Source organism: Juglans microcarpa x Juglans regia, chromosome 1D (genome assembly GCF_004785595.1).
Source record: "Juglans microcarpa x Juglans regia isolate MS1-56 chromosome 1D, Jm3101_v1.0, whole genome shotgun sequence".
Taxonomy (NCBI): Eukaryota; Viridiplantae; Streptophyta; class Magnoliopsida; order Fagales; family Juglandaceae; genus Juglans; species Juglans microcarpa x Juglans regia.
The window spans coordinates 9,984,279-10,004,635 of record NC_054594.1 but is presented as its reverse complement, the minus strand read 5'-3'; positions in this window follow the sequence as shown (position 1 = coordinate 10,004,635).

Sequence of the window (20,357 nt, the reverse complement as noted above, 5' to 3'; positions counted from 1 at the left end):
TTTAAAAAGTAGGCACAAAATGTCTTACTTGGCTCCTCAGAAGCAGTGAAATGTGGACAAATATATTTAGCCAAAATTATTTATTTGCGACAATTTCTGCCGTCGAAAATAGCTTTATTTCTTGTAGTGTATAAATTGATGCAGATGGTAAGTTCATCTCACATCAGTACAAACAATTCTTAAATACATATAGAATTCTTCATCGAATGTCTTGTCCTCATACATCCCAACAAAATAGAGTTGTTGAGAGGAAACATAGACATATAACAGAAATTGGGTTAGAGGTCTCTCTCACAAATATTTGGTTGATGCATTCTTGAGAGCTATCTTCTTGATCATAAATAGATTGCTTACTCCTCTCCCCAGACTTGAGTAACCCTACATCACCATCTTCCATAAGCCATCAGACTATAAAAATTTTAAAGTCTTTGGTTGCTGTTGTTATCCCTTACCCAAGTGGCCAAGCCTTCCAATTCTTACAAACTCAATGTTTGCAGTAAGCAATGTCTTTTTTTGGACTACAACATGAATCATAGGGGTTATAAGTATGTGGATCTGCATAGCAATTGGGTGTACATCTCTTGCCATGATATTTTTTGTGAATGCACCTCCTAATCTATGGTAAGGTAGATGCTTCAGTCCCTCAAACCCATTCTTCTCCTATTATTTTGCTAGCACCAACATTAATGTCTCCTTTATCTAATCACTTTGCAACACCGCATACTTCCTCATTATATGCCTAATGAATTGTTGAATTGTTTTTCTATATATGCCTAATGAATATACAAAGTCTGGTATTTGTTGAACCAGATTTTATACCACTTTGGTTGTAACCCATGTAGGTTTAGTGGCTTGCTTGAACCAATTATGGTTAAGAGAAAAAAAAATCGATCTTTCTTTTATTCTCTGGCCCGACTCTCGGTCTTCCTCCTTTGTAACCCTCTGAAAGCCCCATCCACTCAAATTACTTTGGAAAGGAGTAGATGTCTCTCCTCCTCCCTTCCTAATAGTTTCCTTGATGCATTTTTCATTTTAATATTGGTTTACATCTCTCTCATGGCTCTTCTTTCATGGCACCTCCCCCATTACACTTTTTTTCTTACTATCCCACCTCCTTCAAAGTTTCCAGCTTGCACAAGTTTAGTAGAGTAGCCATCCTCCCTTTACCATTTTTGCCTCCACCCTCCCCTAGGTATCACATAGTATAGGAAAATTTTATATACCATATTACCATCTCACTTTCATCCTACTATGTAAGATGTGAAATATTTATCACTATTGAATGATCTTTTATTAGATGATTCTCTGTCATCTAATAGTGATAAATGTGTCACATCTTATATAGTGAGATGAGAATATGGTGTATAGCATTACACCATAGGATTTGTTGTTGTTTTTTTTCTTTGTTTGTCTCATATATGCACACATCCTACCAATTCCAACACTCACGCACCACTGAGATGCATTATGATTCTACTCCGTCATCTCCACTTTTGGGTACCTTTTTTCTCCAACCTGTCAAGAGCGTGGGCCCACATATTTCCTTGTACAAAGACTCCCTATGTTACAGACTCTTATTTCCATCATCCTTTTTTTTATGATCGCAAATGATAGTCGGTGGATCTTATCAAAATACAAAATTATATTGGATTCTAGCTTCAGCACCACCGCTAATACTGGTTGCACTTGTTGAGAACTTGTAAAGATTTACTCAAGAGTTCTTGTATGTAGAACTCAAAAAAGAAAAAAATATGATAGTAAATATTCACAAACAGAACCCAGATACAACAAATCCAGAACTCCTTTTAACAGAATCAAAAATATCAAGAAAACGAGCAATAATAAAAAAGTAATCAAAGAAACAAAGAATAACAGAAATAAAGAATCAACACAAGTTGTTTACGTGGTTCGACCCTAATGGTCTACGTCCACGGCAGGAATGGCCTCAGAGCTTTATTGATGATTAGTGTCCTTCACAGAGAAGCTTCAGAATCACATGTATATACAAAGCCCTCACTCTCTCACAGAAAATCGCAGTGATTTTCTTCTCCAAGTGAAACCCTTACAAACCCTAGATTCCCCTCTCTGTTCTCTCTCTCTCTCACTGTTTCGAAGTCGCCCCAAACAAAATGCCCAAAAATGAGAATAAGCTAGGGTGTACAACACGAAAGCTACATATATATAGGATAAAACAGATTTTGACACGTGGAATGATCCAGTGGCATCAAATCCATAATACGACAACTTCAAGCACGGGCACTTCACGTGAGAACAACTTTAGTCTTATTAACATCAATGGTTCTGATTTTGCCACTTGTCTCTCATCCAATCACTCGAAAGAGAAACATATTAGACAGAAATTAAAACAACAGATAAATGTATTGACACATTATTACAAATCTCCACCTTGGCAAGACATTTAATTGCCAATTATTCACCAACCCTCATCATTGGCTTATTCCTGCATTGTCCCCCTAATGGGAACAGACTCTAAACTTCCATACCAACTAACTTAGGACAAGGGAGAGGTTTGGTCATCATATCTGAGAGGTTATCCTCAGTTGAGACCTTTTCAACACATACTATTTTTTATTCTATAACATCCCTTACAAAATGAAGCCTTATATCAATATACTTGGACCTTTCATGAAAAACTTGATTTTTAGCTAAGTGTAGTGTACTTTGGTTATCACAGTGTACTGTGATGTTGTCACTGTAAATGCTTAACTCACTTGCAATACCTTTTAACCATATGGCCTCTTTTACAGCTTCAGTCAATGTTATATATTCAGCTTCTGTGGTAGACAGAGCTACCACAGATTGTAAGTGTGATTTCCAGCTAATAGCTCCCCCAAAAGCAGTAAACACATACCCAGTTAAGGACTTCCTTGTGTCTACATTTCCTGCAAAATCAGAGTCTACAAAACCAGTTAGTTTATAACCCTTTTCAACATTATTCCCAAAACTGAGACCTAAATTAGTAGAGCCTGCTAGGTACCTAAGTACCCATTTAATGGCCTGCCAATGAGTTTTTCCAGAATTTCCCATAAACCTACTAACAACACTCACAGCATATGTCAAATCAGGTCTAGAACAAATCATTGCATGCATTATACTTCCCACCATGCTAGCATAGGGAATTTGTTGCATGAAGCTAATATCAGGTTCTGTTTTAGGGGCCTGATCTAATGACAATTTAAAATGCTGACCTAAAGGGGTGTTGACAGGTTTTACATGTTCCATACCAAATCTCTTAAGAATTTTAGAGATGTAATTTTTCTGAGGCAAGTGTAGCACTTTTGCATCCCTGTCTCTTTTAATTTCCATTCCTAAAATTCTCTTAGCAGGACCCAGCTCCTTCATTTCAAACTCTGACTTTAGCATGCATTTAACTTGTTGAATTAGATCAATGTCTTTACAAGCAACCAGCATGTCATCAACATATAAAAGGAGATAGACATAAATTCCTTTTATTTTCTTGTAATAGACAAAACTATCATAGCAACTCCTTTTAAAATTATTACTAATCATGTGTGTATCAAACCTTTTATACCATTGCCTAGGTAATTGTTTAAGGCCATATAAAGATTTTTTAAGAAAATACACTTGGTTACTTTTTATTTCATGTGTAAAACCTTCAGGAGGTTGCATATAAATTTCTTCCTCAAGTTCTCCATGCAAAAAAGCAGTTTCAACATCCAATTGTTCAAGATGCAAATTTTTAAAAGCTGTGTAAGCTAGCAGTAGTCTAATTGAGCTGTGTTTAACCACAAGAGAGAAGATTTCATTAAATTCAATTCCTTCTCTTTGTGTAAAGCCCTTGGCTACTAGTCTAGCCTTATACCTAGTCCCTTCTATCCCTGGCATACCTTCCTTTATCTAAGAGATCCATTTTGATCCAACTAATTTCACTCCTTGAGGTTTAGTCACTAGAATCCAAGTTTTATTCTTATTTAGGGATTTCATCTCCTCATGCATGGCTAAAATCCATTTAGAGGAGTCTTTGCTATTCATAGCCTCTTTATAGGACCTAGGTTCCTGATTAATAACCTCATTAGCTACAGTTAGAGCAAATATGGTATGTTCAGCTTGACCATACCTTATAGGTGGTTTAATAACTCTTTTTTGTCTATCTCTAACCAGGTTATAAGAGCTAACTCCACCTTGATCCATACTTCTAGAGATTTCTTCCTCAGAGTTACTGCCTTCTACAAATTCAGGTTCAGGTTGGGTGTTAACTTGCTCCACCTCAACCTGCAACCCCTTTAAGGATTTGTCAGCTTCTAGGTTTGGTATATCTCCCTGTACCCGAGCCATTTGAGACTCATTAAAGGTCACATCCCTGCTTATAATGCACCTATACCTACCAGGTCCATCTACCCAAAGTTTGTACCCCTTAACCCCTTCAGGATACCCTATAAAAATGCACTTAAGTGTCTTAGGTTCCAGTTTATCAGTTTTTGAATGTACATATGCAACACAACCAAAAACTCTTAGATGGTCATAAGAGGGGGGGGTTTTCCAGACCATAATTCTTGAGCGGTTTTAAACCCTATTGCAGATGAGGGACACTTATTTATGAGATATACAGCAGTAGTTGCAGCTTCTGCCCAAAAAGTTTTGGGTAGCCCAGAATTGGACAACATGCACCTTACCCTTTTTAAGATGGTCCTATTTATTCTTTCAGCTAACTCATTCTGTTGAGGGGTTTCCCTTACTGTTTTATGCCTAATGATTCCCTCTTTCCTACAGTACATGTTGAACTCATTAGACAAGAACTCTAAGCCATTGTCAGTTCTTAGAGCCTTAAGTTTTCTACCCACTTGGTTCTCCACCAAGGACTTCCACTCTTTGAATTTTTCAAAAGTGTCACTTTTATTCTTTAAGATATAAATCCAGACCTTTCTAGAGTAATCATCTACAATGGATAGGAAGTAACTCCCTCCATTATGAGAACTTACTCTTGCTGGTCCCCAAAGGTCAGAATGGACATAGGCCAGAGTTTGTTTGGTGTTATGAGTGGCTGACTTAAAGCTAACCCTTTTGGCCTTCCCATAAATGCAATCTTCACAGAAAGGGTAAATTGCTTAAGTTTTGATCACTCAGCAGCCCCTGTTTATGCAACTCTAAAAGGCCCCTCTGACTTACATGTCCAAGTCTCCTATGCCATAGCACTGCTTGGTTCTCTACAGTGTTCTGTATAGGGGATGCTTCCCCAACCACAGTTTTTCCAAGTAGTGTGTATAAACCATTTTTAATAACCCATTTCATAATAACTAGGGAACCTTTTGTAACCCTAAGAACCCCTGGCTCAGACTTGAAGGTATATACAGATAAATCAAGAATCCCAAGAGAAATTAAATTTCTCTTTAATTCAGGTATAAATCTGACTTCCCTCAAAACTCTTTCAGTATCATCATGCATTTTCAGTCTAACTAACCCTATACCCATGATTTTGCAGAACTTGTTATTTCCTAAAATTACTTGTCATCCATTTAACTCAGAGAATGTTTAAAACCATTCTCTGATTGGACACATATGAAAGGAACAACCAAAATCCATTATCCATTCTGTTTTTGAGTCTACTTCACTCACAGTGAGAACCTTAGCACTCTCATATCCCTTTAACACCACAGAGGCATCCCCTGTCTCTTTAGGTTTATTCTCAAAATTATTTTTTCTTTCAGGGCAATCTTTCGTAAAATGCCCTTCTTCGTGACAATGAAAACATTTAAAGTGTTTTCCCTTTGACTTAGATCTAAATTTCTTAACATCATTTTTGCCCCTCTTCTCTCTCTCTTTTTTTTTTTTTTTCTGTTCTGCCCCTAACAGTTAAGCCTTCCCCATGATTTTATTTAGGCTCCCCTCTATTTTGAAGCTCCCTAGTGTGAAGTACAGATTGTACTTCATCTAATGTAGGTGAGTCTCTACCAAACATCATAGTTTCCTTTAGGCTTTGGTATGATGAGTCCAAGGAACTCATCAAGAGAATGGCTTGATCCTCATCCTCCACCTTAATGTCTATGTTTCCTAAATCTAAAATGATTTTGTTAAACTCATCAAGGTGTTGTCCTATTGGGGTTCCAGGAATCATTTTAAAGGTGTACAATTTGATTTTTTTATGAAGTCTATTGGCTAAAGATTTAGTCATGTAAATATTTTCTAGCTTCAGGCATATACCCGCAACAGTATCCTCACTGGCCACCTCTCTCAAGACTTTATCTCCAAGAGAGAGGATTAAGGCACTGTGAGCTTTCTGGAGAATGTCCTTTTGGACAGTCTCCTTGTATTCCTCTTTTGAGGAAGATCCCCTCTTTCTTTCACCAAGGAGAGCATCTTGCAGTCCATATTGGACTAGCAATGCCCTCATCTTAATCCTCCATAGCCCAAAATCATTTTCACTCGCGAATTTTTCAATATCAAACTTCATGGTCCCCATCGACCTAGGCTCTAAATACCACTTGTTGAAAACTTGTAAAGATATACTCAAGAGTTCTTGTATGCAGAACTCAAAAAAGAAAAAAATATGATAGTAAATATTCACGGATAGAACCAACCAGATACAACAAATCCAGAACTCCTTTTAACAGAATCAAAAATATCAAGAAAACGAGCAATAATAAAAAGTAATCAAAGAAACAAAGAATAACAGAAATAAAGAATCAACACAAGTTGTTTATGTGGTTAGACCCTAATGGTCTACGTCCACGGCAGAAATGGCATTAGAGCTTTATTGATGATCAGTGTCTTTTACAGAGAAGCCTCAGAATCACATGTATATACAAAGCCCTTACTCTCTCACAGAAAATCGCAGTGATTTTCTTCTTCAAGTGAAACCCTTACAAACCCTAGATTCCTCTCTCTGTTCTCTTTCTCTCTCTCTCTATTTTGAAGCCGCCCCAAACAGAATGCCCAAAAATGAGAATAAGCTAGGGTTTACAACACGGAAGCTACATATATATAGGATAAAACAGATGTTGACACGTGGAATGATCCAGTGGCATCAAATCCATAATACGGCAGCTTCAAGCACGGGCACTTCACGTGAGAACAGTTTCAGTCTTATTAACATCAATGGTTCTGATTTTGCCAGTTGTCTCTCATCCAATCACTCAAAAGAGAAACATATTAGACAGAAATTAAAACAACAGATAAATGTATTGACACATTATTACAGCACTATTGGTGGGGGAAACAATAGCAGGCGACCAATGGTGCAATCACGAGGGATCCATGAGATTGAGGATGATTAAAGAGTTATAAATTAATTAAACAAAATGCACCATACAAAACTATGGATTAATTCCATGAGAAACACCATACTCAATAACGAATCCCAACCGATTGAATCCATCTAAGACTAAGATTCATAGAGATAAGTCTAGACGAGGCATCCGTGCTGGAATGACTGATGATATCAACGGCCGAATCATACTTCTGAAGGCATCCCTTACAAGGTTCCTCGTGGTTTTTTCTCTAGTTTCAAGTTGGCTGAAAGTGTTGTCTTCGGAAATTACATAACACTGGTGCTAGCTTCGCATGCAATAGGCATACCTCATGCATGTTTCATTCCCGTTCGTCGAGAGTTCATTGCTTCTATTCATGATACTTGAATTAAAGCATCTTAGTTTATTTTCTATTGTTGTTGTAACGGGGTTTCATCCCATTTCCTTGTACTATTTCCTTTTCATTAATACTACCTGAACAAGTGTGATGGAAAAAATTCTTTCTATTAAATTTTTTATTTCTTAGGAAAAAAAAAACCCAAATGTATGTCATGGCTTACAAAAGCTTTGGAAGACTTGGAGAAAAACAGAGCTTGCATGGGTTGTTGTCCAATATATATTTCTTATAATCAAGGAAGTCATGTCCTGGGATGAAGGTAGAGATATATTTTGCTCCAAATGTGAAGGTTTAAGTTGGATGAGTTGCTGTCATTATATTGTGTGGAGTGATGACGAGTGTATTTTGCTTGCGTTGCATTTGAACCCTGTATAATTTTAAGAGCTTTTACTACATATTTGTGTTTGGCATTCTTGATGTCATGATTCCATTCCTCATCCATTTAACCAATAAACTCATCTCATTTGATATCTTTTCTTGCAGGGTGGATTATGTCAAAAACATTGTTTTCATGAAAATCTAATATGCTGTGGATTTTTTGGTAGCAATGGTTCCCTTATTTTTGCCTTTTTTTTTTTTAATTTATTTTTGTTAGTTTGTATTTGTATTTGTGCAGGATGAATATTTTTTTACTAATTTGGTGGGGAGATGGCTACCAATGGATTGATTTTGAATTCTTCTACTACAAGTGATCATAGGGTTGATTTTGAATTTTATTTGTAGTTTTTGTACTTCTAATGCATTGATTTTGATTTCTTCTACTACAAGAGAGAGTGTATATCTATAAAATATGGGGTAATCACCTCTTTTTTTATTTTTGTAGACATTAATTAATAATGTAAAAAACTATTATTTATTTGAATTTACAATTATAGAACATGCAATTGGAAACAATAACACTAAATAAATATTTAAACATTTTGATTCGAACTCAGAAAGAAAAAAGAAAGAAAGAAAACCAAAAGGAAAATATATATTGATTCAATTTCAGGTCGGAAAACTCGATTTTTACAAAACATAATTTGGGTCAGGATTTCGTCCAAATATTTTATTGGATCATCGGGTCGGGTTAGACATGCAGTTCCTGCTGCAATATAAGATGGTTTCCAAAGAATAATGATACTAATTCGCACTCCGCAGCATCACTTTCTAAACTTGATGACACATGCAGGATAGCTAAGGAGGAAAAAAAGTAAAATAAAAAAGAAACACAAATGAGAATCGTTTGGGATGATAAAAATAGAACTAATGGATAATGGACCTAGTGATCTTTCATGGTTTAGACATTTTGCATGGAATATTTCAAAGGAAACACTAAAATATTGACTTCTTCGCTATGTATATATGTGATATTCCATATTATAAGGATAAGAATAGATGGCAGGGCCGACTCTTCCATAAGGCGAGTTAGGCGGTTGCCTAAGGCCCTATTGTGAAAGAATGCCTCAAAAAATACTAGAAAAATAATTAAGTAAAAAAATTTTAAAAAAAAATTATTTATACTAAATAAAGAAATTAAAAACTCATGTCTAAAATAAACAAGACAACGGTAAAAAAATGCTAATAATTATAAAAAAGAAAATATAAATTTCTATTGAATTATAGACACTGCAACTTCTCTTAGGAAAGCCAAAACTCACAATAATGACTGTAATTTAATGATTTCAATCTACCTCTACGAAATCCAAAAAAATCTAATGGAACGTCTCAAAAACTCTGCTTTTATACTTGAAATCAACAAATCTTATTTCATACCTTTTGTATTTCATTCTCCATTCTCTAATCTCTCTCTTGCGTCCATGCCCATCTTACTCGTATGCACTGGCAGCCTCTCCATTGTCTCCAATCGCACCATCAAACGTTGAGCAACTCTGCTGTGTAGTCCGTATTTTGAAAGGTAAATGAAGCCCAATTGCTAATTAATCTAACTCTTAAGCTGTTGTTTCATGTTTTTATATAAAGTGAGTGTTTGTTTTATCTATATTATATATGCGGTGAATGAGTTTGTGAAGGTATGTGGCAATAAAACAACCACGTCAATGTTACTGTTTGGAAGAATTTTCCAGAACATCCATGGGACCATGTCCCTTGGTTTTTTTTTTTTTTTCTTCTTCAATTAATCGATGCTTCACAATTTGCATGACCCATGGGCCTATGAGTCATTTTTCAAATTTTTATTCTTTTTCTTTTTATTTTTTTAGCCTATAATTTATTTGTTGCTTTTGGATATTAACATTAAGATATTTTATTTTATTGTACAGATTAACAATTTTATGTAAAAGTGAAGGTCATTTGTTATATAAAAGTGAATCTCGTTTGTTAAATCAGGTTCTATTGTTTTATATTAATATTTACTTTTTCTAGAATATTCATAACCATAGTAAGATTTTATATAGTGGATATTGTTCTTTTCTACTAAAAAATATGTCTCATAGAAAATATGCCTCTGGATATGAAAAACTTAAAAAATAAGAGAAGAATAAAAAAATTGATTGAATCTCAAAAATGATCTTTAAATAAATTTTTTACTACCAATAAACAAAATATAGTAGAAAATTTAGGTGAAATATTTGTAGATGATCAAGAAACACACCAACTAGGACCACAAGATGACAAAATAAATCAAGAAATACAACAAAAGGGATATGGAGATAATGAAACAACACGACAAATCCAATAAAAGGGATCTGAGGATAGTGCTCAAGCATGTACTGATACAATTATTGATGAAGAATTTGGGAAAAGTACAGAAAAAATAAAAATATTGAGGACATATCTGATTCTATTCCTTCAAATATTTATAATCCAGCTCAATGGAAATATGTTGATACAAAATTAGGAGATTTATTAGTAGAAAAGGATCCAATTAGATATAGCGATATAAACTTTCCTAAGGATGAGAACTTTAGACATTTTTCTACTACATATTATATACGAAACTTATCAAATGGGGAGAAACATGATAGAAAATGGCTAGTATATTCAAAAGACTTAAATAGAGTATTATGCTTTTGTTGCAAGTTGTTTAATTCAAAACTTAGTATAAGACAACTAGCTAATGAAGGAACCGATGACTGGAAAAATCTTTGTGCTAAGCTTAAAAGCCATGAAACAATCAATGAGCATATTACTAACATTATTTCTTGGCTTGATTTAGAAATGAAATTGTTAAGAAATAAAACAATTGACAAAAAAGTCCAAGAACAAATTAACAAAGAAAAAGATCATTGGAAAAAAGTGTTATTGAGAATTGTTGTTGTAATAAAAACCCTTGGTAAAAATAATTTACCATTTCGAGGACAAAATGAAAAGATCTACCAAGAAAATAATGGAAATTTTTTAAGTCCAATTGAAAAGAATTCTGAGTTTGATCCAATAATGCAAGAACACATTCGACGTATTTAAGATGGTGAAATTCATAATCATTATCTTGGGCATAATATACAAAATGAATTAATACACTTGCTAGCAACTGAAATTAAAAACCATAGTATTAAAAAAATAAAGGAAGCAAAATATTTTTCAATTATACTTGATTGTACCCCAGATGCAAGTCATCAAGAACAAATGTCTCTCATACTAAGATGTGTTAATATTTCAACAAGCCCAATAAAATTAGATGAACATTTTTAGAATTTATTAAAGTAGATGATACAAGTGGAAAATGTATTCTCAATAAATTATTACATGCAATAAAAAGTCCTGAACTTGATATTAATAATGTTCGAAGACAAGGTTATGATAATGAGTCTAATATGAAAGGAAAAGAGCAAGGGGTGCAAAGAAGATTGCTTGATATAAACCCCGAAGCATTTTACATGCCATGTGATTGTTATAATCTTAATCTTGTTATATGTGACATGGCTAATTTTTGTCCTAAAGTTATATCATTTTTTGGAATAGTCCAACGTATTTCTTCTTTGTTTTCTTCATCAACAAAGCGAAGGAAAATTTTACAAGATAATGTGTCAGTTCTAACTCTTAAGCCACCCTCACAAAACGTTGGGAAAGTCGAATTGAAAGTATCAAATCAATAAAATTTCAAACTTTACAAATAAGAGAAGCTTTATTGCAACTAGCAAAATTACTAAAGATCTTAAAACAAAAAGTGAAGCTAATTGTTTAGTAGCATATGAAATTGAGAACTTTGAATTAATATTAGGCATGACCATATGGTATGATATTATTTGCGGTCAATATTGTAAGTAAAAGTCTGCAATCTAAATATATGCATATAGATATTGCCATTGATCAGTTAAAAGGTCTTATTTCTTTTTTTCAAGATTATAGAGAAAATGAATTTAAATCTGCTATGATTTCATCGAAAGATATTGCAATTTTTAGAGCAAAACAAATAATTCATATAAAAAAATAGTTTGACGAAAATGTCAATAAAGAGATAACACAATCTGCTAAAGAATCTTTTAGAATTCTTTATTTCTTATTTATAGTAGATCAAGCAATTTCTTCAATTCAAAATAGGTTTGAATAATTTCAAATATATGAAAATATTTTTGGTTTTCTATTTGATATCAATAAATTGAAATCACTTGACGATGGTAGTTTACAAAAAAAATTATCTTAGTCTTGAAAGCTTTTTGAAATATGATATCGATGGTTTAGATTTATTTTCTGAACTAAAAGTTTTAAAAGAAATTTTACCAGTAGTAGAAAGCACTCATATTAATATATTAAATTATATAAAAAGGCTTGATTCTTTTCCAAATGCATGTATCGCTTATAGAATTTTATTGACAATACCTATTACTGTTGCTTCTGCAGAAAGAAGTTTTTCAAAATTAAAATTGATAAAATCTTATTTAAGATCAACAATATCGCAGGAAAGATTAAATAGACTAGCCATGTTATCAATTGAGAATGAGATATTAGAAGAACTTGAATATAAAAATTTAATTAGTAATTTTGCATCTCAAAAAGCAAGAAGAATAATTTTTAAATAAAAATATATTTAGATATAACTTAATTAATTTGATATAAGAAAAAGGCCCCGTTTTAACTTATCGCCTTAGGCTTCAAAATCTATTGAGCCGGCCCTGATAGATGGTGAATGATATTTCACATTGCTTAAAAATAAAAAGTTTTTGCTCTTCATAAGGTTTTAATGGAGTTCTAATTGTATTATTGATTAATCTTTTTAAAATATAAGTCATATGGTTTGGATCTTCTATTAGAGTGTTACAAATAATATCAGAGTTTTACAAATAAGTTTGCGCATGCATGTGTGTATGATTTTCTTTCGGTCTTTTCAGGATTTGTTGGAAAAATTGGTTCCTTTCTTTTGTCCCAGTAAATTAGAAAGTTATCTAAACATGAATTTTTGTGAATTTCGGAACATCACCATTCATATATATATATATATATATATATATATATATATATATATAGGTCCGACGATAAATATGAATGGCAGCTACATGGTTAATCTTATAAATGGTTCAACATTCTTAATTTTTATTTGATTGGTACTACTGTTCTACTAGTACTGTTACTACTGCAGTACTTCATAGGAAATTTCCAGGAAGCATATTGTTGCATGAAACATCATGTGCCATCGATCCCACGTTTGACTTCCAAACTACATATGAGTGACAGCTAAATATATAGAAATTGCCCCATTTGTCCAAAGTACCTTCATGATGCTAGCTAGCTTCCTCTCAATTTAATAGCACATACTACGAAATTAGAGATGTACAAAGAAATGAAGAAGCTATTCTAGGAATTGTCTTGCATGTGCAAGTCAAAAACAAAATATAATAATGTATCAACAAGAAAATTATGTGGGGGGTACAACTTTTAATTAACTGCAAAACCTTTTGGTATATAATTTCGTTTGGTTATACAGATGAAATGAGATGAAATAAGATGATATGAGATAAAAATTTAAAATTAAATTAAGTATTTTAAAATATTATTTTTGTTTTGAATTTTTAAAAAAATTAAATTTTTTATTATATTTTATTTTAGAGCTTAAAATTATTATAATAATTATATGAAATTAAATTATCATCTACGGAACCAAACCTGCAGGTAGTCTCCAATGGCAACCAATGATCTCAGCCTCTCCTCAAATGGGATTTCTGCAGAAGTACAGAACCGACGATTGTCTGAACAAAATTAAACCTGCAGAACCAGATATTGCAGCTTTTGATTTCATGACTGAGCCGACGATACAAGGACTCTGCTGCATATATATATATATGTCTCCATAAGACTTTGCAGGTCTTTGCTCAAATCCATCAAAGAAAAACATTACCCTGCATCAATGAATACCCTACGTACTTATATTACAGCTTTTTACACTCAATATGTTTCTTTTCCCCATGATGATACCGATACACCTTTCCAGATTTTCTGAGCTTTTCTTCTCTGGTACTGGTGCTTGGTTTGGAATGGAACGTACGTCTCCTATATATGATTTCATGGTTTGCCTCTCGTATCTGCAATATATATATATATTATAGTCACGTTAATTTCTTCCCTCCTTTTTCTGGGTCGTTCTGTTTGCAAATGGAGAGAGACTTGGCTTGTTGATGCCCCCCGCCCCATGTAGACAACGTAATTATGTATGTCATGGTAGCGATAGAAACATGTTTATTGTTTATGGGTTGAGGGTCCAGACACATGACACAAAGATCCCAAAATGTTATGCGGGCGCATGCATATATGAATTAGCTCCAATATCCGATCGAGTGGAAGATCAGGCCATGCTCTGTGATCATGAAATGCACAATCCTTTAATTCCTACATGTCTGCAAGGATCACTCCGTACTGATCAAGTTTACATAAATCCTTTTTTTTTTTTTTTTTTTTTTTTCCTTCTTTTCCTAAGAACAGTAGTAGTTAGGCAGTGAAACACCTTGAAGCCTCTTCAAGTAAAGCCTGATCATAATTAACGTGTTAGAGATCGATCGAGCATTCACGTCATTAAAAATAAAAACCAACAAATTTACGTCCAATATTAAACTAATAATTAAAATAATATAACAATATTATTTTTCATCTTAATTTTTATCATCTTCCGTATGTTTTAAATGAATTCATAAATTGTTAACCAATTAAATGATATACTTACAACTTTTATTTACATTTTTACTTATAAGATTCATTTTATCAGTTTTATTTTTAAACTCAAATTTTAAATTTTAAATTTTATAATTTACAGAATATCAATAACTGATACGTGGAGAATTAAGTTTTTGAAAAGTTTTTCTTTTAAGTACAAATAACATTTTTCTTTAAAATATGAATCATCATTAATCGGTACTATAATTAAATACGACAAAATTAAAAAAATTTCTCGTGATCTGATGTAAAACTTAGAAACTTTACCATTACATGGACATGTAAAACGTGGATGTTAATCTCGTGTTCTCACTATTGAATGGGTCCAAGCTGGAAGTACATGAGAACTTGGACAATTTCAAAACACCACATAATGTGGCCGACCTGAGCGCCCTCGCCCTCGCCCTCGCCCTCGCCCTCGGCTTCGCAAAGTTAAAGTGGTTAGCACACACCAGCAGCTTATTCATGTACTGGCCTGGCATACATGGCCCAGATGAGTATTTTAATGGAAAAGGTCAACTGCCTCTACATTATCTCTACTCATGGATATGGGAAGACAATCATCATGTAATTTTTTTTTTTTTTTCTTAAAAATACAAATACTCTTCAAATTATTATTTTTTTAATAAGGAAAAGACCAAATGCCCTAGTAATTAAATTGCGAACAACTTAAAAGTTCATGGGAGTTTTTACTCATTGTAATCAGAATGTTTTTCACGTTATAGAATGTTTTGCTTGCTAAGTACACAACAATTATGACCAATTCACTTTAGTTGCACTTTTCCTTTGTTGTTGATGAGCTGTTAAAATTTTGAACTGATAGTGTGGTGATCTCAACTGCGAACACTGAAATTCCATGTGTCTCAACAGTACTACTCATCATGATCACTAGATCATTAAGGTAATTCAAGTTGTTTGAAATTGCGGGATTTAAGTAGAAGATATATATAGACACATAAAATATACCTTACAATATTTAATTAGTATATTATAAAATCTGCTTTTACGTGTTTATCTTCCCAAGCTATATATATTAGGCAAGAATTTGCGAGGAGTTTTTCACTCATCACTGACCGGACAATTAAGAAACATGCATGCATGCCAACATGACTGATTAGTACTCGGCTGCATGAAGTTTATGTCTACACTTTTTCTCAACCAAAAGCACGTAAACATTGAAATTCCTTGGGTTTTGACGTGGGAAATGGTGAAGGATCGATTCCGCAATCTCCACAATGCATGATAAATTAGCTATCGGCAAGGGATATAAACTATATATCATTTCATCAGCTAGCCATAAATTCCCCCCGACAAGTGATACCTTTTTCTTGGGCTCGTTCCTCTTTACAACCAAATAGATTTACTCATTTACATGGCCGGCTTTCTCTAGAAAAAGCATATACATATCACTTCAACCCCAATAAGCATCCAAGTTCGTGGGGTAGTTTTCATACTTTGAAACAACTTTTCAGTATGTTCAACGCTATATTGCTCCTCCCTTTTTCTTTTTTTCTGATAATGAATGCATCCTGTCTTTTATGTCCTAACCTTTGGATTCTTTACATGATATCAGCTCTGTCCCACGCACCCTCCTTTCATGAAGTGTAAACTTTTCTTTCTTAATTACTAATTGCTAGCTAGCTATCTAATTAAGTTTTAACCACCAATTGCATATGCATTAGTTATTCAGCCGATCCAGACTCAATTAATTATCCTTCCTATGTATTATATTATATTATATGTTGCACCATGAAGGCCATGATTCTGATCATTTTACAATATATATATATATATATATATAGTTGTGGGCAATGTTTGCTTAATATATAAGCCTACACTAATGGTAGCTTTAACGTACAATATTTTGGTCTATGATGAATATTGGGTCCTGCATGAGTTTTCAATGAGACCAAGCATTGCATGTAAGTTAGGATCAGTACTTGTTGGTCGATCTATATATATGATGTTTGTTGGCATATATGTTGCTGCATTTCCATGCATCGCAACTGGCATGCATCGAGCATTAATTGTGCGTGACCAATTAATATTGCATGAAATCACCATCAATTCCTTTCCTCTAAAAGATACATCAATTCAATGGCATTAATGTAATACTTAAGGTCTTTCTTCTCATGTGACCAAAAAAGTGACATGCATGTATTTGGTTCTCTCTTAGTTTTCCCTATTTTTTTTTTTTTAAAAAAGAAAAGAAATAGTTGCTCTCAATGGCTAACTTAAGTTACAACCTAATTCTTTTGCTGTTTTTAGTTTTTTTTTTTTTAATTTAACTCAGTTTATAATATTTTTTTTATCTATTTTTTTTTATATTATTTTAAATGTTTCATTTTTTTATTAAATATTTAGTATATAAATTTTGGTTTTGTTTATTATTTCTTTAACTTTATTTTATATTATTATGTATTTTCATTATATATATATATATATATATATATATATATATTAATTTGACAGAGTTTGGAGGGAGAGATCACTATTTTGGTGTATAAAGTTATAAACCATGCAGCTAACCTCAAGGATAAGTTCAAAACATCTTAAACCAAAGAGAGATGCTACTCATACCAAAGAGAGACTATTCTAAGCCTAATGTATAAATTCGAAGGAAAATCAAACCTCAAAGATCTGTACACAATAATTTTTCGTTATTTAAAATAATAATGTAAACAGGAGGAGTACTATCAAATAAAGTAAAAATATGCAAGCAGCAAAGCTAGCTGGATGCTGTAAAATAAGGGACCACCACGCCCACTTGCATGCGCTGGAAGAGCTGGCTACCGACGGTGGGAGCTAGGACCGTTCAATCCAACCAACCGGACGTACGTACGTTCTTACGCGTACAAAACCTATAGCCCGCAATGGGCTGTCCCGCAGTTCAAAAGAAAACAGAGCTCAGTTTTGTACTGTCCATGCATGCATGTATCATCTCTAAATATCTTTAAGTAATACTCTAACCACAAAGGAAAATACTTTATTTTTAAAAAACTCCTCGTGATAGATCATATAATTATATATATATATATATATATATATATATATATTTTGGCTCCTTCTCGACTGATCCTCCTCCTCTTTTCACAATTTCTCAGTTCTGCTTGCTAATGCTGATAAGTGATAACACGTTCATGTAGGACCTCTCGCTGCCCGACATAAAATCAGCAAACTGCAGCCTACTTGTTGGCATGTTGCTGCTGCTTTGCCTTCTTTCCTCTTTACGTACGTCGCACGCAGCTCATTCAAAAATTCTACTCATCATGATTCATGTCTATACTAATAAAAATAAAAATAAGTGTGATATATAATGTATAGCGTGTGAGATGATGTGTAGCAAAACTCTTAAATAAATATTCTCTTTTCTTTTATTTCCTTTTCCTTTTTTTTTTTCTTTTTTATAATTTTGTGAGTCTTTTAAGTAAGACATAAAAATGAAGATGTTGATATCTTTAGAGTATAGACAACTTAAAGTGTGTTAATTTGGTAAGGGGAATCCTTATCCTGCACATGTTCAGTTTGAGTCACTACCCCTTTTAGTTCTTTTAAGATTGAATCTGAAAATTAGTTATTTAGTTTTAAAACAATTGTTTGCTTAATTAACTAGGTAGTTCATTTAAGTTGAAAACAAACAATAAAGTAATGCTAAGTACAATCTTAAAATATGTAAGTCTCGTATATTAATTTTAAAAAGATAGTGTTCTCATATTTAAAAAGTTAGTTTTCCATGAGACTTACGCACAAAAAAATTGTACAAATCATTTCCCAAAACATGAAGCCCATTTGGATAGAGATGAAACATCTCATATGATTTTAACTAATAATCTCATTATTATTCACAAATCATTTCAACTCATCTTATTATCCAAACGAAAGTCTTTCATAAACAAATAACTAACAGCTAAAAATTGATCATTAATGGGCTCATTACAATTGCATATATATTAGGATTCAAGCTTTTATATGATAACCCTGGTAAATGAATTGATCAGACCATTCACCTTCTACTCTCAAGATGGAAGCAGTCCCATTAAATCGCATCTCCTTAATACAAAAGAATTTCAAGCGTAAGGTTGCGTTTGGATGTTAAAGTGAGTTGAGTTGAGTTGATAAAATATTGTTAGAATATTATTTTTTAATATTATTATTATTTTAAAATTTGAAAAAGTTGAATTTTTTATTATATTTTGTGTTAGAATTTAAAAAGATTATAATAATGAGTTGAAATGAGTTGAGATGGGTTGATCATACAAAGCATAATACTTCAGTTTTATTAAAGAAATATTAGTCTGTAGATAACTGTATGGATAAGAAAACCACAAGTAAGGTGGCCAGTGCAAAACATTTCCTCTCAGAAGTTATCATGCATTAACAGATTATTATTATTCCATCGTTATTTTGAACATCAGGTTGTTTGGGTAATCTAGTAACAAAAATACCTAGTGGGGTCTGTTATCTGATCTTGAACTTGTTGCTTGAGACAGAGATGCATGCAAGTGGGCGTCTGATTTGAAAACTCTTTCCAGATTTTATGCCTGCAACAATAATAAATGCACGCCCTGCGCATTCCTAAATTTGCCCACTTCCCGCTTTTGCGTAATTTTGACCAGACCCAAAAAAAAAGAGAGAGAGAGAGAGAGAGAGAGAGAAGCAAGACAACGATGACAGTATGCCGGAGAATCAAAGAAGCAGGCCGGGATTTTCACAGCTAAGCTGGATTATACTGTCTTGGAATTTCTAGAAAAGGGCATGGCCTAGTCTATATATAAACCCTGAATCACCCTTTCCAAGATGAATTTTTTGTGCAAACCTGGGGCACAGCAAAGAGTAGTCTCACCAGGACAGTCTGTTCTCACTCATCGGTCCTCGTCTCTGAGTCATCAAACCGTCTCTCCATATCTGTGGGGTCCTATATTTCATTCCGAGTGCAATATGAATATATCCCTGCTGTGGATTAAGAAAGTTTAACATGTTTTTTTAAGTGAAATATCTCAGATCTATTTGACGATTAATGGATAATGTGAAAGCCACTTTGCTCGGTGGACATCATTAATCTCCCGTCTCTGTTGCTTATTTACTCTGATTATTCAGAAAGTTTGTTACAGATAATTATTCTTCGTAACGTGAAAGCATAGTTTATTTTTCAAAAAAAGAAATGTAGGTTTGATTGACCCATGAAATGGTGGCCAGGAAGTGATGTTCCATATTGGGCAAATGTATTAAAGAAAGCTGTGTGATGATAACATTACCAAGTCACGTTTTCAAGATAATATTAAAGATTGTTTTGACAATGGTTTGAGTGTCGCTACAGAGTAAATCTTTGTCCTTTACCTGTCACAAAGGATAAATCATAGTACTGAACAGAGACATAGATATAGATGGACATGGACATGGACATGGACCCTCGTTCTGACTCACTCTCTCGTGAAAAAGAATGGCTTACAAAGCGCGGAAATGGCGTATGGCTCTCAAGTGCCCAGCATGCCCAGCCGTCGAACATGCAAATTTAACACTAGTGGGTTGCCTTTTGAGCCCCGCGCCACATTGCCATCCATCACCAATCGGGAACATAAATATCTCACCAACAACTCCATAAAAGTTTATTGGGACCTAAAGAGAATTGGAAACAAGAAAGATAAAGCCCA